Here is an 8,425-nt window from a genome sequence, read left to right on the forward strand (position 1 = left end):
GCAACTAGTACAATTAATATTTTGGTGGGGGTAATAATCATTAAGTCAAAAGTTAACGGGTTAGTGTTCAAAGCAGGAGCAACAAGCAAGAAACATCTAGTAGACAAAATAAACAATTAATCATATAATCTATATTGTTACACTCTGTCAATCAATCAACACCCAGCCGATCAATTACAAAGTTCAAACAACCTAGCACATAAGATCTATTCCCCAACAAGCTCTGGATTCTCAACCAAAGCTCTGATACCACAATGTAACGCCCCAACTTTCAGGGGTCACCATAGTAATCTAATAAAGTAAATATGCAATGTTTTTCAAAAGGATTCATAAACACGAGTATATGTTTTTCTTCAAAGTGTATTCAAAACATGTCATGCATACTCTCAATTGTAAATCAAATTACATCGAGCCTTAAACAAGGCAAGTACCCGAAGGTTAAGATGAAAGGACACAACCTACAGAACCTAACAAGTAGACACATATTCAGCAAAGAATCTATTATGCAATGACATCATAAAAATGCGAAAAAAGAAGATTTCGCGGGTCCGGTCGTTTCGGTACTTTCATCTGCTGATAAAAATGGAGTATTCGGCGACATAATGTCGAAACTCATTTCAGAGGTCATTTAAATGAAGAAAGGGATTCAAACGCATATGGATCGATTTACGCCGAAAAACTATTTTTTGCAGTTGACGTTGGATGAAGAAACTTCCTTTTGGAAAAAGATCGCAAACGTCGAAAGAAACTTTCTTTATTCAGGGTCTTCATTAAAGTCCCCGAGAAGTTAAAGTCTAGCTTCGACGGACTTTCGAGAAGCAAAACCTAACAAGCGTACAGTCGAGGGTTTCATAACGAAACACAGGTCATGAGAAAAATACCTAGAGGTTCTTATTCTCCCTTCAATTCTAAAATTCTCTTAAACAGTGCTCTAGGAGCGGATATAGCCTTTTTCGGACACTCTCGACCTTAGTCGGGTATGAATATGACTCGTGCTATTACTTAAGCTAACTACAGTATCATCCATAGTCATAGACTGAACTTAATTATCCTATAAATGATTTTCATGACTCGTAATAGGGTTTGAGTGAGAAAATAACATAAGAATAATAGACTATAAATACTCAATTAATTAATGTAACGAATATAAATAAATAATCTAGTTATTTATGTTAGGGTCTTACAATTATCGCATTTGAAACTCTGGTGTAGAGTAAAACCGTACTTTATATTATTTCGCATGATTTGAACATCCGTCGGCACTTACAGGTGCTTGCCTTGATAAGGCCGGATGTGTGGGTTGGGCAAGAGTATGCATATCAGGTTTTGGAAAGAAAATGAAAAAAATATATACCCATATTTGTAAACCCTTTATGAAAATCATTTCATTTATTTATTAGGTTACTATTTGTGACACTCGAAAATCGGGATGTTACATTTGGCACCTATCACAACTCTCAACAAATTGCCTACAATCATTAAAACATGAAGGCCAGTAAAATCCACTTTGGAGGACCTTAGCAGTTGTCCTCTCTCCACTGAAATGCCCCCCAAACTCAGAGCCATGGCAATGCCACAAAATACTTTCAAACTCCTCTTCAGGGGCACACTTCCTTATCACTCTATCAGCACACCACGTATACATAAAAGGTTCCTCCCACAAATAAAAATTAACATCATGCAAAAACTTTTTCTTTTGTTGTCAAGTAAAATAAGGTGAAAACACACTAACAACTTTATAATTAGCAAAATCTGTGTACCAAGTAAAGAAGAGTTAAGGGAAAAGAGTTTCTCATCTGGAAATTCCTCAGAAATAGGAATTAATCTTGAATCACCACCTTCAACTCTTGACAAGTGGTTAGCAATACCATTGTCCTTCCCCTTCTTATCTTTGATCTCCAGGTCAAATTCTTGCAGAAGTAAGGTCCACCTTATCAACCTGGGTTTAAAATCCTGCTTAGACAGTAAATGCTTCAGGGCAGAGTGCTCCCAAGCCAAACGCAAACCATGATAAATAACTACCAATTCTTGATGCAACATGTTTGGGTTATACCAAAAACCATAAAACCCGCCAAACCATTGGCCATACCACTAAGAAAACAACCCCCATATCTCCCTCTTCTAGGATTATCCCTCACAGTGCCATCAACGTTGATAACAAAGCTATTGCATCACGGGGAAGCCACCTGACAAGCCTCGGGGAAGACAGAAGACCACTAAGAGGAGCATCACCAAAAGAACGACCCAAATCAGTAGCCATGACAACAATATTTGAAACTATTGTATGGAGACTCATTTGGGTGTTTTCCATGCATAAAGAGCAACGTGCACGCCAAATCCACCACAAAGTTGTTGCTGCCAATGGATCAGAATCAACAAGCAACTCGCGCAGCCCAGCACTGCAATCCTAGAGATTGAAAAAAGGGCCTGTCGTGGGAAAGCCTGGGCGATTCCAGAACCTCGAAGCCATAGAAAAATCTTGAACGAAATTAAGACAGTTTCATTACACAAAACGCACACAACTGACGCAACCATTCCCCTCCTAAAACGACAAGCACTCGTCGGAAGAACATACCAAACGAGGAGCACACACTTCAGAGGAATCTTCAATTGCCAAATCCAGAGAAAATTAGAAGAAGGACTACTCCCATACGGAACATAAATCAATCGTTGATTGATAAGCCATGCATAACCCGTCGCTGTCAAGTACTCGCCGGTAATGTGGCCAGTCCATCGAATTCCATCTGGGACCTGAGAGTTTTTCCTCACTGGAAGCTCACTAATAGTGTCAACCAACTTCTAAGGTACATCAATCCATAAGCGCTCCAATCTCCATAACATCCTTTAACTGCACCTCAGAATCATAATAATGCACAAAATCCACAAGCTGACATAACGGTTGTGTAGTGAACCAAGGTGTGTACCAGAAGGAGGACATGCCATCTCAAATCTCGAATTGAAACCCCAGACGCAGTTCATCCCGATCCTTATGGAAAGCTCTCCAAGCCGGTAAGCCATGGCTCACCTCCGCATTCAGAAAAGAACAAGCAAGAAAGTATCTAGCTTTCAGAAGCAGAACCCAATGTTCTAACCAAGAACATAGAGATGAGGTACGATACCCATGGTGAGAGGATCGTGAAGTGAGAATCTAGAGAGAGTGAGAGCGTAACCGCTTAGAGAGAGAGCGTAACTGAATTTCAAGTTGTTATTTCTCAAATGAGCTAAGAGCCCCTTACAATTGGTAACCGCTCCCTATTTATACATTCGGGGTTTGGGCTTGGCGCCCTTAACTTCTCCTAATGGGCCAGTTGGGCCTCCCAGGAAAAGGCCCAACACCCTGGCTTGCGCGTCGCCCCGGGCTGGCGCGCCTGGGTGAGGGACCCTAGGGTCTCGCCCAGTCCACAAGTCCACAAGACACCGAGCTCAAAGCATGAGAGCTGAGTGTGTCTTTTAAAGAAAAAGCAGATACAGGGCGACAATCATGAGTAAATTACCTAAAGCCAAAACCTAACAACTTAACATAATTGCCAACATGGCTTGGTAACTAGAATCTAAGACTAGTTTTTTTACTTTCCCGGCGAACTCCTTTGATCCCACGAGTCCACAAGTCGGCTAGCGGCGATAACCATTGTGAGACCCAAGATTTTAAGCTTAAAATAAATTAGTGAATTCCTTATTAACGAATAAGTTCGATGTATCGTGAAGGGAAACCTGAACAAGAGTTTATTGGATGAAATAAATTTATGAAGGAGAAGGTTCAGGAAAAGTTCAAGGATTGTATCAAAACCGATAAGAGTTATAGCACGATTAATATTCGCCTAATCTTAGGTCAAAGACACTAGTAAATAGCTAATTTACACTTTAGGACGCGATGGAAACTAATTCCAAAAATCTTTAGAGAAATGTTAGAATTTCTCTTATTCGTCAGTAAACAAGTATTTCGATGCGAAACCCTGGAATGTACGAACGTCAAATTCCAATTCTCGGAAGTTTGCCGAAACGGAATCCCTGATAGTTCAAAAACCCTAAAATCGACGGACGATAAAGACTTTTTCTATTTGGAGCTTCAAATAAAGATTTCATCCGCGCACGCCCACTCTAATCGACGTTCCGAATCTTTCTTCAGAAGGAAGTTTCTGCATCCGAGGTCAAAAGCATAAAGTGCATAAAGTGCATTTTTAAGCCGGTAAACATTAAAAACAAGCCTCGAAAACCAAAAATCATACTGATATTTCTTTGGAGAATTAGAAGATTCAGCGGGAAGAATATCGTGTCTAAAATACGTTGGAATCAGTAGGAAAAATCGGAATCGCGAAATTCTCATTTTTCTGCATTTCCCATTTCCTATATATAGTATGAAAAATGAAAAAAAAAACAAAAAAATTCACAAACACACACACACGGCCGAGGGGTGCAAGGAGGAAAAAGGAAGAAGTTGATTTTCGTCGTTCTTGCCCGATTGCTTCACCGTTCGTTGCTAATCGAAGACATCGAGGTATAGTTACTATCCCTCACTTCTGATCGTCAGATCTGTCGACTTTTTCTATGTTTTTCTGAGCTCAAAGTTTGGAGCTTTTTGTAAAACTGTCCAAATAAGCTGATTTTGGTGTCTAAACTTATTGCCTACTTACTCTAGAGCGTGAATATCCGGTTGTTTTCTGTTGAATCTCGCCGAAATGCCGCCGGGATCAATTTCTGTTGGAAAACCCCATTTTTGGGTAAAGTTCCGTTCTTTAAGCTGAAAATTCACGACTGAGCTTAGCTTTAGTAGGATTAGTTGTTATAAATGTCGTTAGGATCGATCCCATCCAATTTGTTTTTCGAAATTCCAATTTTGAAATTCTGAGCTGAAAATAATGACCAAAATACCCCTGCGACAGTTTTCGACCCGATAATTTTTCTGAGAGTTTCCCTGGCCTAGATATCGCCTAAGAATACCTAAGAATTGATTTAGATCGAAGAAAAAGTTCGAAAACCCTATTTTCTATAGTGGCCGAAACCTATTTGCTTGGGTACCGTGTCCAAAAATAATTTTTGAGTCTCTATGACCTGAGCCATTGCGTAGCTCTTTCAATTGTCGAAATTTTGGCGCTGGTTTTGTGTCATTCCGAGTTCTGTAGCTCGAGTTATGCACGTTTTAGCGAATAAAGTGTTTTTGTACAAAACTTGAATCGAGTCAAAACTCATCCATTCGGGGAAAGCCCTTCCATTCGTGCCTAAATGTTGTACTCTGAAGCTTCTTGAGCTTCGTCGAACATTAGTTAGGATTGTTTCGACTGTATCGACTTGTTTTGATTCATTATTGCTTTGCTTGCTCAAAGGTTCAATTGTGGAAACTTTGGGATTGGCTGAACTAGCTTGTGAGCGAGACCTACACCGCGAGACTGGAACAACTCGAGGTTAGGGCAACTTACTTACTAGCTATTTTTGTGTGTAGGCGTCGATAAATTCGACTTGAATGTATTGTGATCGTGAGTGGCAACTCACCGTTATTAGTTAATGACCTAGAGTCGACTTGTTCGACTTATTTGTTAAATTCTGCACAAATATTGCATGAACTGTTCTGAAAAATGTTTTCTAGAGGCTTCGACCAAGTGAACTTATATGAGACGTGTGTCTCCGTTTTCTGAGTGGCTTCGGCCGTTTACTGGTTTCTGTCTTATCGCTTTCTAGTGGACATGACAGGGTTATGTTTTGCAGCACTGCATTAATGTTTCATCGCTCAATAGAGCTTGATTTATTTGTGTTTAAGATTAAAATGTGCTGACTGTATTCGTGCATTTAATGCGACTTTCGGAGTGTGGATTACACTTATCTTCGTCATGGCAATGACGGGTTTGTTTTGGGAATGTTTGATAGGTCGAACCAAGGTTCGAGCCTTTATTGTTTTAGGAATCGAGACCTTCCCGGGGAATTACTTGGGTTTATTGGGATCTATTACTTATAGAGTTTTGAAACAAACGAAATCAGAACTTGATTTGTAAATGAAATTCATAATACACTAATCAAAGATAGAACACATTTTAAATAATGATGATAACCTCTTGGAAAAGACTTAGGATGTGAAAATGGTTTGGAAAACGGGAAGGGTCGACAATCTAAGTTTGAGGAAAACTTTGAGTGCGATTGCACCTTTTGTTCCTTTAGTGGTTTATCTAGCCATCCAAAGGATGAGCCTGGGATGATTGGAAAGTCCCCAAGTGCGAGTGCACCATCTTTGCTCATTGAGCAGCCTTTCGGCCATCGAGCTGATGAGCCTGAGTAAATTGAAAAGTCACTGAGTGCGAGCAGCATTCTCCTTGTTCGTTGAACAGTCTATTCGACCATCGAGCTGGTGAGTCAAAGTAACTTGAAAAGTCACTGAATGCCAGATGCATTCTTTTGCTCGTTGAGCAGTTTGTTTGGCCATCGTGACGGTGAGCCCAAGTGACTAGTAAAGTTACCTAATGCGATTAGCACTTCTTTGTTTACCTTAGAGTATTGTAGAGACAATGTACTCTAGCTAGACACGCGTGCCTTGGTGAGGACGATTCGTTGTTTGGCTAACCATATTGCATTCATGCATACATTTCTTGGAAAGTGTGCTGCTTTCCGAAGGACGATCTCAGATCGGACTTCAACGGAGCTTGATGCCCCAAATGGAGCTAGCTGTTTCACAAGAGCGTGCTGCTTCCCAGGAGCGTGCTGCTTCATAAAAGCGAGATGCTTTAGCGAAGCGAGGTGCTTGGCTTGTCCCATCCATCGAGATGGTGACATTTTATCCGGATCATCTTTTGAGCATGACATTGCACTGGCACGCCATGCACCTAACCATACTTGTGAATGTTATTGTGATTTGTTGTTGATAAACATCGTTATATATATCTTGATGATTTTATGTTGATAAACATGCTATGTATCAACCTTAGGGTAGGCAATACATGACTTATACGTATATATACAACATATATATATACCCCCTTTATCACATGTTGTTTGAATTATCTATTTTATTCCGTGAGTTGACCCTAGCGCCTTGGCTTTGTGTGTGTGTATGTTTGTGTTTGGGCGGTCGGCCTGCTGCCAGGCGTCCGTCAGCCGGTTCATGATGATTCGTTGTGCGGGAAAGACCCGGAGCGTAATGACTATTACTGAAGCTTTCGACGAGGACCCGGACTTCAGGCCTGATCGAGGAAGGGTCGATGAAAGTAGTGTGGGTTATGGGTGGTTAGAGTCTTTGAGATGGTTGTTAGAGTCATAGCTCTGATTGTCATTCCTTATTTTGGGGCAGGGCAGGTCCCCGACTATTAGCTTTTCATGTGATTCCCTTCCATGAGGATCACAGGGAGTTTGTCGGACGTAGGAAGTCTTTTGAGGCCGTTTTGGGCCGACTTACTTTCGTTGGAGGACTGTACTCAGAATAGTTAACCTTTGTTTTAGTTTGTACATATTTGCCCACGGGCACTACCTTTCCGTCACTGGAGGTCACTCGTGACGATGTTTAGTTGCAGCGAGGGCTGTGCTTGTATTGTATATTAATCGCTGTTAATCGCGATTGGGTTGAGTCTTTATTTCGACAAGTCTTTTTATTTAAACAAAACAAAAAAAAAATACCTGCTTTTTCCGCTTTATTTTATTTTGAGTTACTAAAGTGACGCCACCGAAATCGGGGTGTTACATTGTGGTATCAGAGCTTGTCGAGTCTTTCGGGAGTCTTTGGGGAATAGGTCTTCTGTGCTAGGTTGTGTGACTCTGCAAAGAGTGAGAATTGATTGTCTGCCGAGCGATTTTTCGCTTAGAATTGATTGAAGTTAGTGCTTAATCATATTGTATAGTTATGTTAGATGCTATCTTATGATTAGTACTAACTGTTTGTTTAACTAAACAGAACATGGTGAACATGAACCAACTCGCTGGGGCAATGACTGCTATGGCCCAGGCAATGACAAATCAAACTGCGGAGAACGCTCAGTGGCGTGCTGACAAGGCTGAACGTGAGCGTCATAAGCGTGAGAGGGAGGTAGCCCTAGACCAGAATAGGGGGCTGACTGATTTCAGGCGACAGGATCCGCCCAAGTTCACGGGTGGGACTGACCCAGACAGAGCGGACCTATGGATCCAAGAGATTGAAAAGATTTTTGGGGTACTGCATACCGCCGAAGGGGCTAAGGTGGGCCTGGCAACTTATCTGCTGCTGGGCGATGCTGAGTACTGGTGGAGGGGTACCAGAGGAATGATGGAAGCAAATAATGTGGAAGTGAACTGGGCTTCATTTCGTGCTGCTTTTCTGGAGAAGTATTTTCCAGATAGTGCCCGTGACGAGCGTGAGGCACAGTTTCTGACTCTTCGTCAGGGTAGCATGTCCATTCCGGAATATGCTGCTAAGCTGGAATCGTTGGCCAAACACTTTCGATTCTTCCGCAATGGGGTCGATGAACCCTACATG

Source organism: Lotus japonicus, chromosome 1, assembly GCF_012489685.1.
Source record: "Lotus japonicus ecotype B-129 chromosome 1, LjGifu_v1.2".
In the NCBI taxonomy this organism is placed as follows: Eukaryota; Viridiplantae; Streptophyta; class Magnoliopsida; order Fabales; family Fabaceae; genus Lotus; species Lotus japonicus.